Source organism: Labrus mixtus, unplaced genomic scaffold, assembly GCF_963584025.1.
Source record: "Labrus mixtus unplaced genomic scaffold, fLabMix1.1 SCAFFOLD_46, whole genome shotgun sequence".
Classification (NCBI taxonomy): domain Eukaryota; kingdom Metazoa; phylum Chordata; class Actinopteri; order Labriformes; family Labridae; genus Labrus; species Labrus mixtus.
In genome coordinates this window covers 102501-117500 of record NW_026870293.1, presented here as the reverse complement: position 1 = coordinate 117500, position 15000 = coordinate 102501, and the positions used below count along the sequence as shown (strand labels likewise).

At 42.4% G+C, this 15000-nt stretch overlaps 17 non-coding genes and 24 pseudogenes across 17 annotated transcripts; all 41 read left to right on the top strand.

The window, feature by feature from the left end:
- The first annotated feature begins 5795 nt into the window (after positions 1 to 5795).
- On the top strand, positions 5796 to 5914 carry LOC132967438 (5S ribosomal RNA). The gene has a single exon (XR_009670786.1). It is a non-coding gene; the product is annotated as a 5S ribosomal RNA (ribosomal RNA).
- A 122-nt stretch (positions 5915 to 6036) lies between these two features.
- Positions 6037 to 6145, top strand: LOC132967736 (5S ribosomal RNA; annotated as a pseudogene).
- A 105-nt stretch (positions 6146 to 6250) lies between these two features.
- LOC132967240 (5S ribosomal RNA) lies at positions 6251 to 6359 on the top strand (annotated as a pseudogene).
- A 106-nt stretch (positions 6360 to 6465) lies between these two features.
- On the top strand, positions 6466 to 6584 carry LOC132967390 (5S ribosomal RNA). Its single transcript, XR_009670743.1, has one exon. It is a non-coding gene; the product is annotated as a 5S ribosomal RNA (ribosomal RNA).
- A 122-nt stretch (positions 6585 to 6706) lies between these two features.
- On the top strand, positions 6707 to 6825 carry LOC132967362 (5S ribosomal RNA). The gene has a single exon (XR_009670717.1). It is a non-coding gene; the product is annotated as a 5S ribosomal RNA (ribosomal RNA).
- A 122-nt stretch (positions 6826 to 6947) lies between these two features.
- LOC132967293 (5S ribosomal RNA) lies at positions 6948 to 7056 on the top strand (annotated as a pseudogene).
- A 105-nt stretch (positions 7057 to 7161) lies between these two features.
- LOC132967239 (5S ribosomal RNA) lies at positions 7162 to 7270 on the top strand (annotated as a pseudogene).
- A 122-nt stretch (positions 7271 to 7392) lies between these two features.
- LOC132967681 (5S ribosomal RNA) lies at positions 7393 to 7501 on the top strand (annotated as a pseudogene).
- Positions 7502 to 7606: 105 nt separating this feature from the next.
- Positions 7607 to 7715, top strand: LOC132967238 (5S ribosomal RNA; annotated as a pseudogene).
- Positions 7716 to 7837: 122 nt separating this feature from the next.
- LOC132967389 (5S ribosomal RNA) lies at positions 7838 to 7956 on the top strand. Its single transcript, XR_009670742.1, has one exon. It is a non-coding gene; the product is annotated as a 5S ribosomal RNA (ribosomal RNA).
- Positions 7957 to 8078: 122 nt separating this feature from the next.
- LOC132967360 (5S ribosomal RNA) lies at positions 8079 to 8197 on the top strand. The gene has a single exon (XR_009670715.1). It is a non-coding gene; the product is annotated as a 5S ribosomal RNA (ribosomal RNA).
- Positions 8198 to 8319: 122 nt separating this feature from the next.
- On the top strand, positions 8320 to 8428 carry LOC132967782 (5S ribosomal RNA; annotated as a pseudogene).
- A 105-nt stretch (positions 8429 to 8533) lies between these two features.
- On the top strand, positions 8534 to 8642 carry LOC132967237 (5S ribosomal RNA; annotated as a pseudogene).
- Positions 8643 to 8764: 122 nt separating this feature from the next.
- On the top strand, positions 8765 to 8883 carry LOC132967388 (5S ribosomal RNA). Its single transcript, XR_009670741.1, has one exon. It is a non-coding gene; the product is annotated as a 5S ribosomal RNA (ribosomal RNA).
- A 122-nt stretch (positions 8884 to 9005) lies between these two features.
- On the top strand, positions 9006 to 9124 carry LOC132967379 (5S ribosomal RNA). The gene has a single exon (XR_009670732.1). It is a non-coding gene; the product is annotated as a 5S ribosomal RNA (ribosomal RNA).
- Positions 9125 to 9246: 122 nt separating this feature from the next.
- On the top strand, positions 9247 to 9355 carry LOC132967781 (5S ribosomal RNA; annotated as a pseudogene).
- Positions 9356 to 9460: 105 nt separating this feature from the next.
- LOC132967236 (5S ribosomal RNA) lies at positions 9461 to 9569 on the top strand (annotated as a pseudogene).
- Positions 9570 to 9691: 122 nt separating this feature from the next.
- LOC132967387 (5S ribosomal RNA) lies at positions 9692 to 9810 on the top strand. Its single transcript, XR_009670740.1, has one exon. It is a non-coding gene; the product is annotated as a 5S ribosomal RNA (ribosomal RNA).
- A 122-nt stretch (positions 9811 to 9932) lies between these two features.
- Positions 9933 to 10051, top strand: LOC132967359 (5S ribosomal RNA). The gene has a single exon (XR_009670714.1). It is a non-coding gene; the product is annotated as a 5S ribosomal RNA (ribosomal RNA).
- A 122-nt stretch (positions 10052 to 10173) lies between these two features.
- LOC132967779 (5S ribosomal RNA) lies at positions 10174 to 10282 on the top strand (annotated as a pseudogene).
- Positions 10283 to 10387: 105 nt separating this feature from the next.
- Positions 10388 to 10496, top strand: LOC132967820 (5S ribosomal RNA; annotated as a pseudogene).
- Positions 10497 to 10618: 122 nt separating this feature from the next.
- LOC132967680 (5S ribosomal RNA) lies at positions 10619 to 10727 on the top strand (annotated as a pseudogene).
- A 105-nt stretch (positions 10728 to 10832) lies between these two features.
- On the top strand, positions 10833 to 10941 carry LOC132967260 (5S ribosomal RNA; annotated as a pseudogene).
- Positions 10942 to 11063: 122 nt separating this feature from the next.
- On the top strand, positions 11064 to 11182 carry LOC132967386 (5S ribosomal RNA). The gene has a single exon (XR_009670739.1). It is a non-coding gene; the product is annotated as a 5S ribosomal RNA (ribosomal RNA).
- A 122-nt stretch (positions 11183 to 11304) lies between these two features.
- On the top strand, positions 11305 to 11423 carry LOC132967358 (5S ribosomal RNA). Its single transcript, XR_009670713.1, has one exon. It is a non-coding gene; the product is annotated as a 5S ribosomal RNA (ribosomal RNA).
- Positions 11424 to 11545: 122 nt separating this feature from the next.
- On the top strand, positions 11546 to 11654 carry LOC132967778 (5S ribosomal RNA; annotated as a pseudogene).
- A 105-nt stretch (positions 11655 to 11759) lies between these two features.
- On the top strand, positions 11760 to 11868 carry LOC132967819 (5S ribosomal RNA; annotated as a pseudogene).
- A 122-nt stretch (positions 11869 to 11990) lies between these two features.
- On the top strand, positions 11991 to 12109 carry LOC132967385 (5S ribosomal RNA). The gene has a single exon (XR_009670738.1). It is a non-coding gene; the product is annotated as a 5S ribosomal RNA (ribosomal RNA).
- Positions 12110 to 12231: 122 nt separating this feature from the next.
- Positions 12232 to 12350, top strand: LOC132967357 (5S ribosomal RNA). The gene has a single exon (XR_009670712.1). It is a non-coding gene; the product is annotated as a 5S ribosomal RNA (ribosomal RNA).
- A 122-nt stretch (positions 12351 to 12472) lies between these two features.
- LOC132967777 (5S ribosomal RNA) lies at positions 12473 to 12581 on the top strand (annotated as a pseudogene).
- Positions 12582 to 12686: 105 nt separating this feature from the next.
- On the top strand, positions 12687 to 12795 carry LOC132967818 (5S ribosomal RNA; annotated as a pseudogene).
- A 122-nt stretch (positions 12796 to 12917) lies between these two features.
- LOC132967679 (5S ribosomal RNA) lies at positions 12918 to 13026 on the top strand (annotated as a pseudogene).
- A 105-nt stretch (positions 13027 to 13131) lies between these two features.
- LOC132967259 (5S ribosomal RNA) lies at positions 13132 to 13240 on the top strand (annotated as a pseudogene).
- Positions 13241 to 13362: 122 nt separating this feature from the next.
- On the top strand, positions 13363 to 13481 carry LOC132967383 (5S ribosomal RNA). Its single transcript, XR_009670736.1, has one exon. It is a non-coding gene; the product is annotated as a 5S ribosomal RNA (ribosomal RNA).
- Positions 13482 to 13603: 122 nt separating this feature from the next.
- On the top strand, positions 13604 to 13722 carry LOC132967356 (5S ribosomal RNA). The gene has a single exon (XR_009670711.1). It is a non-coding gene; the product is annotated as a 5S ribosomal RNA (ribosomal RNA).
- Positions 13723 to 13844: 122 nt separating this feature from the next.
- On the top strand, positions 13845 to 13953 carry LOC132967776 (5S ribosomal RNA; annotated as a pseudogene).
- A 105-nt stretch (positions 13954 to 14058) lies between these two features.
- On the top strand, positions 14059 to 14167 carry LOC132967817 (5S ribosomal RNA; annotated as a pseudogene).
- A 122-nt stretch (positions 14168 to 14289) lies between these two features.
- Positions 14290 to 14408, top strand: LOC132967382 (5S ribosomal RNA). Its single transcript, XR_009670735.1, has one exon. It is a non-coding gene; the product is annotated as a 5S ribosomal RNA (ribosomal RNA).
- A 122-nt stretch (positions 14409 to 14530) lies between these two features.
- LOC132967378 (5S ribosomal RNA) lies at positions 14531 to 14649 on the top strand. The gene has a single exon (XR_009670731.1). It is a non-coding gene; the product is annotated as a 5S ribosomal RNA (ribosomal RNA).
- A 122-nt stretch (positions 14650 to 14771) lies between these two features.
- On the top strand, positions 14772 to 14880 carry LOC132967775 (5S ribosomal RNA; annotated as a pseudogene).
- A 105-nt stretch (positions 14881 to 14985) lies between these two features.
- LOC132967815 (5S ribosomal RNA) overlaps positions 14986 to 15000 on the top strand; it is a 109-nt pseudogene continuing 94 nt past the window's right edge.

Here is a 15000-nt window from a genome sequence, read left to right as displayed (position 1 = left end):
ACGGACAACAACGTGAACAAACAAACATGGCACTGAAACAAAGGAATGGATTAAACGACAACGAGAAGAACGACGGACAAAAAGGACGGATGAAAACGGCAAATGAAACAGGGAACGGAATGGATGACGGAGAGAGAGGAAGAGAGAGGAGCGGCGGGTTGATTGCTCCGCATGCAGAGAATGGGAGAGGTGGCGAGAGAGCAGAAAAAGAGGAAGCAAAAGTGTCTTTTGAGAGAAAACTAACACTAAACATTGAAATGGTGGGAGACAAAGTTCCTCTAAATCACGTCATGAGCAACATAAAAATGATCTGTGGGGGCCTGCTGGCGTGCAGAACCCTGGGACCTGAAAAACTGGAGGTGACGGTGAGCAACATTAAAGGAAAGGAAAGGCTGCTGGATGGATTTAAGATCGGAGAGACCAGAGTCGTGGCGAGAGAACTAAATAATGATGAGCTGGTGGTGTCTTTTTTAAACCTGCCAGCGTATATCACAGATGAAGAAATAGTTTGGAAGCTGACGGGATGGGGAGTGAAACCGACATCACCAATAAAACGCAGAATGTGGCCTGGAACAATGATAGCTGACGGAACGAGGTTTGTCCGGGTCAGATTTAATGACCAGGTACAGTCACTCCCTTACTCCACAAAGTTTAACACTGTGATGGGGAACGAATACTTTAGAGTAATACATGATAGACAACAAAAAGTGTGCAGGATGTGCATCCAGCCGGGACACATCCTGAGAGAGTGTCCAGAATTTATGTGCCACAACTGTGGGGTGCAGGGACACTTTGCGCGAGAGTGCAGCGCGAACAGCACAAAATGCACAAACTGTAAAAAAAGAGAAAATGAATGTGAGTGTGAAAACGGAGAGGAGAGCAAGAACGAGGTGGAGGAGGTGTACGAGGATGAAGACGAGGCGGAGGAGGTGTACGAGGAGGAGGCGGAGGAGAAGGAGGTGATCGGAGCAAGCAGGAGGGAGATCAGAGAAGACGAGAACAGTGACGGAGAAATGGAGCAGAGCAGAGAGAGCGGAGGAGAACGGGCGTCAGAGTGCGAGCTGGAGACGCCGGAGCTGGCTGGAGAGGGAGGACAGCAGAAGCAACGAAAAACGAGCGAGAGAGGGAAAAAAGGAGACGGAAGGGACGTGGCAGAAGACCCGGGGGTAAGCATGAGCACAGAGGGGAGGGAGATGCCTGAGAGTGGTGTTGGACAGGCGGGAGGGAGAAAAATCACGCTAAATAATACGGGTAAAAGCACCAGTCCCAATGAAACGGACAGCGAAATGGATGTGGGTGAACTGGCGAGTGCGCAAAAAAGACTAAGTCTTGGACAACGAAAAAAGTTGGTGAAAAAATTGAAATGTAAGGACAAATAATGACTGACAATAACCCCTGTAAATCCGTTTTTTTTGTTTTTATTTTTATGATAATGGCCTTTAATTTATTTTCGATTAACGTGAATGGACTAAGGAACAAAGAAAAAAGACATTCGATTCTTTCCTTGCAGAATGACGTTTTGTGCCTGCAGGAGACCAGGTGGGATGATTCCCTGGTGGAAGACATAAAAAAAGACTTTGTGGGCCATATTTTCTGCTCCAATGGCACGTCGAGGGCGAGAGGAGTGGCGGTTTTAGTCAAAACGGGTCGGGTAACAGGGGTAAATTTGGTTTATGGAGACAAAGAAGGAAGAATAATAGTAATAGACTGTGTGTATGAAACGAAAAATATAAGAATCATAAATATATATGCACCGAATGGAGAAAAAGAAAGGAAAACGTTCTTCATTGCAATAAGCAAATGGTGGGAAAGGAATTGTATAATAATCGGTGACTTTAATGTGGCGATGACACCCACCGATGTGTCAAAAAATAATGTGTTTAAGGGGGATGTGAGCAGGGGGACACTTAAAGATATAATGATAACGAAACAATGCATTGATATTTGGAGATTGCTACATCCATGGGAGAGGGTGTTCTCCAGGAGACAAATTGTACTAAATAGATTAAAACAATCTAGAATAGATTATGCTTTGGTGACATGCGAGGTAGTGAGGTGGATTAAAGAAGTTGAATATAAAACTAATATGTGGAGCGATCACGCTGGAATAGAAATCACGTTTAGAAAAGAAACGAATGTACGTAAAGGAGGGATATGGTGCTTTAATGCAAGCTTGCTGGATGATGGAATGTTTGTGAAAAGTATGGAAAGATTGTTGAATGATGTGGGATATGAGTGGAATGAGAGTGAAGATATGAATGTGTGGTGGGATAGTGTAAAAGTCAGAATTAAAAAAAAGTGTATCAATTATAGTAAAGAGAAAAAGTGGAGAGAAAATAGAAAGGAAGAGAATTTGAGAAAACAACTAAGTGAGGAAATAGCATCGCTTGACAGTGTAGATAATGTAGATGTCGAAAAATACATACATTTAAAAGAACAGTTGGGAGTGATTGAACTTAAAAAGAGTAGGGGTGCAGCCATTAGGAGTAAAATACAATATATGTATGAGGGGGAGAGGAGTACAGCCTTTTTTTTAGGTCTGGAAAAACAAAAACAAAAAAGAACAGAAATAAACGAATTATTAAATGAAGCAGGTAAAAGTGTGACAGATAAAAAGGGAATTTTAGAAATAGTAAAGGGCTATTATGAAAGCCTGTTTTCGAGACAGGAGTGTGATAGCGTGAGTGTGAACAGAGCTTTGGGTGCCTTAAAGAAAAAACTAAGCGAGGACGATAAAATGTGGTGTGATTGTGAGTTTACAGAGGGAGAAATCAGAAGTGCTTTAGAGGGGTTAAACAAAAACAATAGTCCTGGGAGCGATGGCCTAACTGCGGAATTCTACCAAGCTTTCAAAGAGCAGCTGGTGCCCTTGGTGAACAAATTGAGTAAATATATGGAAAAAGTGAAACATATACCAAAAAGTTTAGGGGAAGGGGTGGTTACTATTTTTTACAAAAACAAGGGGGACAATAAAAATCTGGACAACTACAGACCAATCAGCCTACTCAACACAGACTACAAAATCATAGCGAAAACAATAGCCAATAGAATCAGGGAGGTAATAGGAACAATCATAGAACAAACACAATCATACAGTATACCAAACAGAGACATAGCAGACTCAATCATTTCAATAAAACAGACGGTCAGGGATATGGAAGGGGAGGGGGGAATATGGCTAGGGATTGATTTAAATAAAGCTTTTGACAGAGTAGATCACGGGTTCATGGGGAAGGTGTTAGAGAAGTTTGGATTCGGGGAGAGAATGAGAGAATGGATAAATATGTTGTATACAGGAGCGGAAAGCAAGATAAAATGTAACGGGGAACTAACTGATTCTTTTAAAATATCAAGGTCAGTGAGACAAGGATGTCCGATGTCAGCGCTGTTGTACAGCTTGGTAGCAGAGCCGCTGGCAGCACTGATATCGGAAGACGTAAACATAAAAGGTATAGGTAAGGAAAACGTAAAAATAATACAGTATGCAGATGACGTGAATATAATGGTAAAAGGAGAGGAGGATATAGAATTGATATTAAAACATGTACAAACTTATGAAAGAGCATCTGGGGCAAAAGTAAATGAAAATAAGTCAGAAATTATGTTACTAGGTAAGGAATCCAATCTAGTTAATAAGTGGGGATTTAAAACGGTGTGTGAGAGAAGAAAAGTGTTGGGAGTGAATATGGGGAAAAATGAGAATGAATGTGATGATGTAACATGGAAAGAGGTGGTGGGTAAAATAAAAAAAACATTGAATTTGTGGAAAGCGAGGGGTCTATTGTTGAGAGGAAGGGTAGCCGTAACAAATGCTCTCGTGTTGTCCAAAGTGAATCATGCGCTGAGTACTTGTACGCTTCCGGACTGGGCCTTTAAGGAGATTTCAAAGACCATTAGGGACTTTATTTGGAAAAACAAAGCAGCGAGTATAGCTCACAAAACAATAATAGGGGCTAAAGATCAGGGGGGGCTAGCTTTGATTGATTTACTTACAAAAAAAGTAGCACTAAGAGTCAAATTGATAGGCAAATTTATGGACCAGAACCGGAACGTAGTTTGGAAAAACCACTTCAAACAATATCTGTGCAGTTTTGGACTTTACAACGAGGACAACCTGTACCAGATCAATAACCCGGATTCATTTAAACACTTGCCACGGTTTTTCCAGGAAGTACTCAGTGCGTGGTATCAGGTTTCATCCTGGACTGTACCAGAGTGCGGAACGAGAGGGTCAGTGCTACGACTGCCCTTCCTCTCGAGCCCGTATTTTAAAAATGGGGAGAGGGTAATTAAGTGTGAAGCTATGTCGAAAGCGGGATATATTAGAATAAGGGATTTACTGAACTGTGGGGGGGATTTTGATTTACAAATGGTGGTGAGGGGTTTAAAAAATAAAGGGTGTGTGTGCAGAAAGGATGTGATTGAGGGAGTGTTTGCAAATGTAAAATTGTCTTTGTCGAGCGAATGGGAAAAATTAATCAAAGAGAAGGAGGGAGTGATGCAGGACGATGTGCGGGGGATCTCCCTGTGCCTAGGGGAGAAGAAACACAACATTATAGATGTCACTACAAAAATTTGGTATAGGTGCGCAATCACACATAGAATACAGAAACCCACATCTGAAGTAAAATGGACAGACACATACCCGGACATAACAAGCAACATGATATGGAAGAACATTAACATTCCGCATACACCACATGCAATATTTGACCTAGATTTCAAACTGAGGCACAGGAGGATCTTCACCTGCATCGTCCTGCATCAGATCCATAAGGAGAGGTATGAAAGAAAGTGTTGTGTATGTGAAAGTACGGATGAGGATTTAATACATTTGTTTGTTACGTGTGGGGAATTGGTTTATTTTTGGGGAAAAATAAGAGAAATGTTGAGGAAATGCAGTAAGAATGAGTGTTGGAATGAAAGGGGGTGGGAATTGTCGGTGTTGTTGGGGGTGGGAACAAAACAAAAAAATCACAATGTAATGAATATAATTTTGGCTTTTGCAAGAAAAGCGGTTTTTAACAGGAGGAATTATGCACTGTATGAAAGTAAGAAAATGAATGTGTGGAGAATGTTTGTGAATGAATGGAAAGCACATCTTAAATTACTGTACATAGCGAATGAGAGTGAGTTTGTGAGAATGTTTGTGGAAGGTGCGAATGTGTGTAGAGTAAACGAGGAGGGAATTATGTGGGATGTCTAAATTATTTTGTTTTTGTTTTTTTTGGTACGAGGGCTTCTTTTTTGGTCATGGGGAAAATGGGTGATTTGATTTGGGTTTTTTTTTTCTCAGTGGTTTTTTGAGAATACTGTGGGGTTTTTGTATGTTTTTGTGGTTTGTTTTCAGAGGGGTGTTTGCTTTGGGGGAGGGACTCAGAAGAGTTGTCATGAGTTGGGGGTATCAGGGGTGATTTGAGTTTTTTTTTCTGATGCTATGTTTTTATTGTTTTTAGGGTGCCGTTTGCGTCAGAGGGGAGGTTTAATTTAGAGGGTGTATGTATTATAATAGCATTTGTTGTAAATGATGTGAAAGAATTATAAATGTTTTTGTAATTTTGATAATAAAAGATAAAAAAAAAAAAAAAAAAAAACACGCCCGATCTCGTCCCATCTCGGAAGCTAAGCAGGTTAGGGCCTGGTTAGTACTTTGATGGGAGACCGCCTAGGAATACCAGGTGCTGTAAGCTTTTTCATTTTTTTTTATCATATAGAGACATATTCACATGTGCAAAAATTCAGCCAGAATCAAGGGCATGACATCTTTAAAAGGCCCCTTTCTGCACACAATAATGGCTTACGGCCATACCACCCTGAACACGCCCGATCTCGTCTGATCTCGAAAGCTAAGCAGGGTCGATCCTGGTTAGTACTTGGATGGGAGACCGCCTGGGAATACCAAGTGCTGTAAGCTTTTTCATTTTTTTGATCATATGTTTTTTTTTTATCATATAGAGACATATTCACATGTCCAAAAATTCAGCCAGAATCAAGGGCATGACATCTTTAAAAGGCCCCTCTCTGCACACAATAATGGCTTGCAGCCATACTACCCTCAACTCGTCCGATCTCGGAAGCTAAGCAGGGTCGGGCCAGGTTAGTACTTGGATGGGAGACTGCCTAGGAATACCAGGTGCTGTAAGCTTTTTCATTTTTTTTTATCATAGAGAGACATATTCACATGTCGAAAAATTCAGCCAGAACCAAGGGCATGACATCTTTAAAAGGCCCCTTTCTGCACTCAATAATGGCTTACGGCCATACCACCCTGAACTTGTCCGATCTCGGAAGCTAAGCAGGTTCGGGCCTGGTTAGTAATTGGATGGGAGACTGCCTAGGAATACCAGGTGCTGTAAGCTTTTTCTTTTTTTTGTTATCATATAGAGACATATTCACATGTCAAAAAATTCAGCCAGAATCAAGGGCATGACATCTTTAAAAGGCCCCTTTCTGCACACAATAATGGCTTACGGCCATACCACCCTGAACACGCCCGATCTCGTCTGATCTCGGAAGCTAAGCAGGTTCGGGCCTGGTTAGTAATTGGATGGGAGACCGCCTAGGAATACCAGGTGCTGTAAGCTTTTTCATTTTTTTGATCATATGTTTTTTTTTTATCATATAGAGACATATTCACATGTCCAAAAATTCAGCCAGAATCAAGGGCATGACATCTTTAAAAGGCCCCTTTCTGCACAAATTAATGGCTTACGGCCATACCACCCTGAACACGCCCGATCTCGTCTGATCTCGGAAGCTAAGCAGGTTAGGGCCTGGTTAGTAATTGGATGGGAGACCGCCTAGGAATACCAGGTGCTGTAAGCTTTTTGATTTTTTTGATCATATGTTTTTTTTTTATCATATAGTGACATATTCACATGTCCAAAAATTCAGCCAGAATCAAGGGCATGACATCTTTAAAAGGCCCCTCTCTGCACACAATAATGGCTTGCAGCCATACTACCCTCAACTGGTCCGATCTCGGAAGCTAAGCAGTGTCGGGCCAGGTTAGTACTTGGATGGGAGACCGCCTAGGAATACCAGGTGCTGTAAGCTTTTTCATTTTTTTTTATCATATAGAGACATATTCACATGTCCAAAAATTCAGCCAGAACCAAGGGCATGACATCTTTAAAAGGCCCCTTTCTGCACTCAATAATGGCTTACGGCCATACCACCCTGAACTTGTCCGATCTCGGAAGCTAAGCAGGTTCGGGCCTGGTTAGTAATTGGATGGGAGACTGCCTAGGAATACCAGGTGCTGTAAGCTTTTTCATTTTTTTGATAATATGTTTTTTTGTTATCATATAGAGACATTTTCACATGTCCAAAAATTCAGCCAGAATCAAGGGCATGACATCTTTAAAAGGCCCCTCTCTGCACACAATAATGGCTTGCAGCCATACTACCCTCAACTCGTCCGATCTCGGAAGCTAAGCAGGGTCGGGCCAGGTTAGTACTTGGATGGGAGACCGCCTAGGAATACCAGGTGCTGTAAGCTTTTTCATTTTTTTTTATCATAGAGAGACATATTCACATGTCGAAAAATTCAGCCAGAACCAAGGGCATGACATCTTTAAAAGGCCCCTTTCTGCACTCAATAATGGCTTACGGCCATACCACCCTGAACTTGTCCGATCTCGGAAGCTAAGCAGGTTCGGGCCTGGTTAGTAATTGGATGGGAGACTGCCTAGGAATACCAGGTGCTGTAAGCTTTTTCATTTTTTTGATAATATGTTTTTTTGTTATCATATAGAGACATATTCACATGTCAAAAAATTCAGCCAGAATCAAGGGCATGACATCTTTAAAAGGCCCCTTTCTGCACACAATAATGGCTTACGGCCATACCACCCTGAACACGCCCGATCTCGTCTGATCTCGGAAGCTAAGCAGGTTCGGGCCTGGTTAGTAATTGGATGGGAGACCGCCTAGGAATACCAGGTGCTGTAAGCTTTTTCATTTTTTTGATCATATGTTTTTTTTTTATCATATAGAGACATATTCACATGTCCAAAAATTCAGCCAGAATCAAGGGCATGACATCTTTAAAAGGCCCCTTTCTGCACAAATTAATGGCTTACGGCCATACCACCCTGAACACGCCCGATCTCGTCTGATCTCGGAAGCTAAGCAGGTTAGGGCCTGGTTAGTAATTGGATGGGAGACCGCCTAGGAATACCAGGTGCTGTAAGCTTTTTCATTTTTTTGATCATATGTTTTTTTTTTATCATATAGTGACATATTCACATGTCCAAAAATTCAGCCAGAATCAAGGGCATGACATCTTTAAAAGGCCCCTCTCTGCACACAATAATGGCTTGCAGCCATACTACCCTCAACTGGTCCGATCTCGGAAGCTAAGCAGGGTCGGGCCAGGTTAGTACTTGGATGGGAGACCGCCTAGGAATACCAGGTGCTGTAAGCTTTTTCATTTTTTTTTATCATATAGAGACATATTCACATGTCCAAAAATTCAGCCAGAACCAAGGGCATGACATCTTTAAAAGGCCCCTTTCTGCACTCAATAATGGCTTACGGCCATACCACCCTGAACTTGTCCGATCTCGGAAGCTAAGCAGGTTCGGGCCTGGTTAGTAATTGGATGGGAGACTGCCTAGGAATACCAGGTGCTGTAAGCTTTTTCATTTTTTTGATAATATGTTTTTTTGTTATCATATAGAGACATATTCACATGTCAAAAAATTCAGCCAGAATCAAGGGCATGACATCTTTAAAAGGCCCCTTTCTGCACACAATAATGGCTTACGGCCATACCACCCTGAACACGCCCGATCTCGTCTGATCTCGGAAGCTAAGCAGGTTCGGGCCTGGTTAGTAATTGGATGGGAGACCGCCTAGGAATACCAGGTGCTGTAAGCTTTTTCATTTTTTTGATCATATGTTTTTTTTTTATCATATAGAGACATATTCACATGTCCAAAAATTCAGCCAGAATCAAGGGCATGACATCTTTAAAAGGCCCCTTTCTGCACAAATTAATGGCTTACAGCCATACCACCCTGAACACGCCCGATCTCGTCTGATCTCGGAAGCTAAGCAGGTTAGGGCCTGGTTAGTAATTGGATGGGAGACCGCCTAGGAATACCAGGTGCTGTAAGCTTTTTCATTTTTTTGATCATATGTTTTTTTTTTATCATATAGTGACATATTCACATGTCCAAAAATTCAGCCAGAATCAAGGGCATGACATCTTTAAAAGGCCCCTCTCTGCACACAATAATGGCTTGCAGCCATACTACCCTCAACTGGTCCGATCTCGGAAGCTAAGCAGGGTCGGGCCAGGTTAGTACTTGGATGGGAGACCGCCTAGGAATACCAGGTGCTGTAAGCTTTTTCATTTTTTTTTATCATATAGAGACATATTCACATGTCCAAAAATTCAGCCAGAACCAAGGGCATGACATCTTTAAAAGGCCCCTTTCTGCACTCAATAATGGCTTACGGCCATACCACCCTGAACTTGTCCGATCTCGGAAGCTAAGCAGGTTCGGGCCTGGTTAGTAATTGGATGGGAGACTGCCTAGGAATACCAGGTGCTGTAAGCTTTTTCATTTTTTTGATAATATGTTTTTTTGTTATCATATAGAGACATATTCACATGTCAAAAAATTCAGCCAGAATCAAGGGCATGACATCTTTAAAAGGCCCCTTTCTGCACACAATAATGGCTTACGGCCATACCACCCTGAACACGCCCGATCTCGTCTGATCTCGGAAGCTAAGCAGGTTCGGGCCTGGTTAGTAATTGGATGGGAGACCGCCTAGGAATACCAGGTGCTGTAAGCTTTTTCATTTTTTTGATCATATGTTTTTTTTTTATCATATAGAGACATATTCACATGTCCAAAAATTCAGCCAGAATCAAGGGCATGACATCTTTAAAAGGCCCCTTTCTGCACAAATTAATGGCTTACGGCCATACCACCCTGAACACGCCCGATCTCGTCTGATCTCGGAAGCTAAGCAGGTTAGGGCCTGGTTAGTAATTGGATGGGAGACCGCCTAGGAATACCAGGTGCTGTAAGCTTTTTCATTTTTTTGATCATATGTTTTTTTTTTATCATATAGTGACATATTCACATGTCCAAAAATTCAGCCAGAATCAAGGGCATGACATCTTTAAAAGGCCCCTCTCTGCACACAATAATGGCTTGCAGCCATACTACCCTCAACTGGTCCGATCTCGGAAGCTAAGCAGGGTCGGGCCAGGTTAGTACTTGGATGGGAGACCGCCTAGGAATACCAGGTGCTGTAAGCTTTTTCATTTTTTTTTATCATATAGAGACATATTCACATGTCCAAAAATTCAGCCAGAACCAAGGGCATGACATCTTTAAAAGGCCCCTTTCTGCACTCAATAATGGCTTACGGCCATACCACCCTGAACTTGTCCGATCTCGGAAGCTAAGCAGGTTCGGGCCTGGTTAGTAATTGGATGGGAGACTGCCTAGGAATACCAGGTGCTGTAAGCTTTTTCATTTTTTTGATAATATGTTTTTTTGTTATCATATAGAGACATTTTCACATGTCCAAAAATTCAGCCAGAATCAAGGGCATGACATCTTTAAAAGGCCCCTCTCTGCACACAATAATGGCTTGCAGCCATACTACCCTCAACTCGTCCGATCTCGGAAGCTAAGCAGGGTCGGGCCAGGTTAGTACTTGGATGGGAGACCGCCTAGGAATACCAGGTGCTGTAAGCTTTTTCATTTTTTTTTATCATAGAGAGACATATTCACATGTCGAAAAATTCAGCCAGAACCAAGGGCATGACATCTTTAAAAGGCCCCTTTCTGCACTCAATAATGGCTTACGGCCATACCACCCTGAACTTGTCCGATCTCGGAAGCTAAGCAGGTTCGGGCCTGGTTAGTAATTGGATGGGAGACTGCCTCGGAATACCAGGTGCTGTAAGCTTTTTCATTTTTTTGATAATATGTTTTTTTGTTATCATATAGAGACATATTCACATGTCAAAAAATTCAGCCAGAATCAAGGGCATGACATCTTTAAAAGGCCCCTTTCTGCACACAATAATGGCTTACGGCCATACCACCCTGAACACGCCCGATCTCGTCTGATCTCGGAAGCTAAGCAGGTTCGGGCCTGGTTAGTAATTGGATGGGAGACCGCCTAGGAATACCAGGTGCTGTAAGCTTTTTCATTTTTTTGATCATATGTTTTTTTTTTATCATATAGAGACATATTCACATGTCCAAAAATTCAGCCAGAATCAAGGGCATGACATCTTTAAAAGGCCCCTTTCTGCACAAATTAATGGCTTACGGCCATACCACCCTGAACACGCCCGATCTCGTCTGATCTCGGAAGCTAAGCAGGTTAGGGCCTGGTTAGTAATTGGATGGGAGACCGCCTAGGAATACCAGGTGCTGTAAGCTTTTTCATTTTTTTGATCATATGTTTTTTTTTTATCATATAGTGACATATTCACATGTCCAAAAATTCAGCCAGAATCAAGGGCATGACATCTTTAAAAGGCCCCTCTCTGCACACAATAATGGCTTGCAGCCATACTACCCTCAACTGGTCCGATCTCGGAAGCTAAGCAGGGTCGGGCCAGGTTAGTACTTGGATGGGAGACCGCCTAGGAATACCAGGTGCTGTAAGCTTTTTCATTTTTTTTTATCATATAGAGACATATTCACATGTCCAAAAATTCAGCCAGAACCAAGGGCATGACATCTTTAAAAGGCCCCTTTCTGCACTCAATAATGGCTTACGGCCATACCACCCTGAACTTGTCCGATCTCGGAAGCTAAGCAGGTTCGGGCCTGGTTAGTAATTGGATGGGAGACTGCCTAGGAATACCAGGTGCTGTAAGCTTTTTCATTTTTTTGATAATATGTTTTTTTGTTATCATATAGAGACATATTCACATGTCAAAAAATTCAGCCAGAATCAAGGGCATGACATCTTTAAAAGGCCCCTTTCTGCACACAATAATGGCTTACGGCCATACCACCCTGAACACGCCCGATCTCGTCTGATCTCGGAAGCTAAGCAGGTTCGGGCCTGGTTAGTAATTGGATGGGAGACCGCCTAGGAATACCAGGTGCTGTAAGCTTTTTCATTTTTTTGATCATATGTTTTTTTTTTATCATATAGAGACATATTCACATGTCCAAAAATTCAGCCAGAATCAAGGGCATGACATCTTTAAAAGGCCCCTTTCTGCACAAATTAATGGCTTACGGCCATACCACCCTGAACACGCCCGATCTCGTCTGATCTCGGAAGCTAAGCAGGTTAGGGCCTGGTTAGTAATTGGATGGGAGACCGCCTAGGAATACCAGGTGCTGTAAGCTTTTTCATTTTTTTGATCATATGTTTTTTTTTTATCATATAGTGACATATTCACATGTCCAAAAATTCAGCCAGAATCAAGGGCATGACATCTTTAAAAGGCCCCTCTCTGCACACAATAATGGCTTGCAGCCATACTACCCTCAACTGGTCCGATCTCGGAAGCTAAGCAGGGTCGGGCCAGGTTAGTACTTGGATGGGAGACCGCCTAGGAATACCAGGTGCTGTAAGCTTTTTCATTTTTTTTTATCATATAGAGACATATTCACATGTCCAAAAATTCAGCCAGAACCAAGGGCATGACATCTTTAAAAGGCCCCTTTCTGCACTCAATAATGGCTTACGGCCATACCACCCTGAACTTGTCCGATCTCGGAAGCTAAGCAGGTTCGGGCCTGGTTAGTAATTGGATGGGAGACTGCCTAGGAATACCAGGTGCTGTAAGCTTTTTCATTTTTTTGATAATATGTTTTTTTGTTATCATATAGAGACATTTTCACATGTCCAAAAATTCAGCCAGAATCAAGGGCATGACATCTTTAAAAGGCCCCTCTCTGCACACAATAATGGCTTGCAGCCATACTACCCTCAACTCGTCCGATCTCGGAAGCTAAGCAGGGTCGGGCCAGGTTAGTACTTGGATGGGAGACCGCCTAGGAATACCAGGTGCTGTAAGCTTTTTCATTTTTTTTTATCATAGAGAGACATATTCACATGTCGAAAAATTCAGCCAGAACCAAGGGCATGACATCTTTAAAAGGCCCCTTTCTGCACTCAATAATGGCTTACGGCCATACCACCCTGAACTTGTCCGATCTCGGAAGCTAAGCAGGTTCGGGCCTGGTTAGTAATTGGATGGGAGACTGCCTCGGAATACCAGGTGCTGTAAGCTTTTTCATTTTTTTGATAATATGTTTTTTTGTTATCATATAGAGACATATTCACATGTCAAAAAATTCAGCCAGAATCAAGGGCATGACATCTTTAAAAGGCCCCTTTCTGCACACAATAATGGCTTACGGCCATACCACCCTGAACACGCCCGATCTCGTCTGATCTCGGAAGCTAAGCAGGTTCGGGCCTGGTTAGTAATTGGATGGGAGACCGCCTAGGAATACCAGGTGCTGTAAGCTTTTTCATTTTTTTGATCATATGTTTTTTTTTTATCATATAGAGACATATTCACATGTCCAAAAATTCAGCCAGAATCAAGGGCATGACATCTTTAAAAGGCCCCTTTCTGCACAAATTAATGGCTTACGGCCATACCACCCTGAACACGCCCGATCTCGTCTGATCTCGGAAGCTAAGCAGGTTAGGGCCTGGTTAGTAATTGGATGGGAGACCGCCTAGGAATACCAGGTGCTGTAAGCTTTTTCATTTTTTTGATCATATGTTTTTTTTTTATCATATAGTGACATATTCACATGTCCAAAAATTCAGCCAGAATCAAGGGCATGACATCTTTAAAAGGCCCCTCTCTGCACACAATAATGGCTTGCAGCCATACTACCCTCAACTGGTCCGATCTCGGAAGCTAAGCAGGGTCGGGCCAGGTTAGTACTTGGATGGGAGACCGCCTAGGAATACCAGGTGCTGTAAGCTTTTTCATTTTTTTTTATCATATAGAGACATATTCACATGTCCAAAAATTCAGCCAGAACCAAGGGCATGACATCTTTAAAAGGCCCCTTTCTGCACTCAATAATGGCTTACGGCCATACCACCCTGAACTTGTCCGATCTCGGAAGCTAAGCAGGTTCGGGCCTGGTTAGTAATTGGATGGGAGACTGCCTAGGAATACCAGGTGCTGTAAGCTTTTTCATTTTTTTGATAATATGTTTTTTTGTTATCATATAGAGACATATTCACATGTCAAAAAATTCAGCCAGAATCAAGGGCATGACATCTTTAAAAGGCCCCTTTCTGCACACAATAATGGCTTACGGCCATACCACCCTGAACACGCCCGATCTCGTCTGATCTCGGAAGCTAAGCAGGTTCGGGCCTGGTTAGTAATTGGATGGGAGACCGCCTAGGAATACCAGGTGCTGTAAGCTTTTTCATTTTTTTGATCATATGTTTTTTTTTTATCATATAGAGACATATTCACATGTCCAAAAATTCAGCCAGAATCAAGGGCATGACATCTTTAAAAGGCCCCTTTCTGCACAAATTAATGGCTTACAGCCATACCACCCTGAACACGCCCGATCTCGTCTGATCTCGGAAGCTAAGCAGGTTAGGGCCTGGTTAGTAATTGGATGGGAGACCGCCTAGGAATACCAGGTGCTGTAAGCTTTTTCATTTTTTTGATCATATGTTTTTTTTTTATCATATAGTGACATATTCACATGTCCAAAAATTCAGCCAGAATCAAGGGCATGACATCTTTAAAAGGCCCCTCTCTGCACACAATAATGGCTTGCAGCCATACTACCCTCAACTGGTCCGATCTCGGAAGCTAAGCAGGGTCGGGCCAGGTTAGTACTTGGATGGGAGACCGCCTAGGAATACCAGGTGCTGTAAGCTTTTTCATTTTTTTTTATCATATAGAGACATATTCACATGTCCAAAAATTCAGCCAGAACCAAGGGCATGACATCTTTAAAAGGCCCCTTTCTGCACTCAATAATGGCTTACGGCCATACC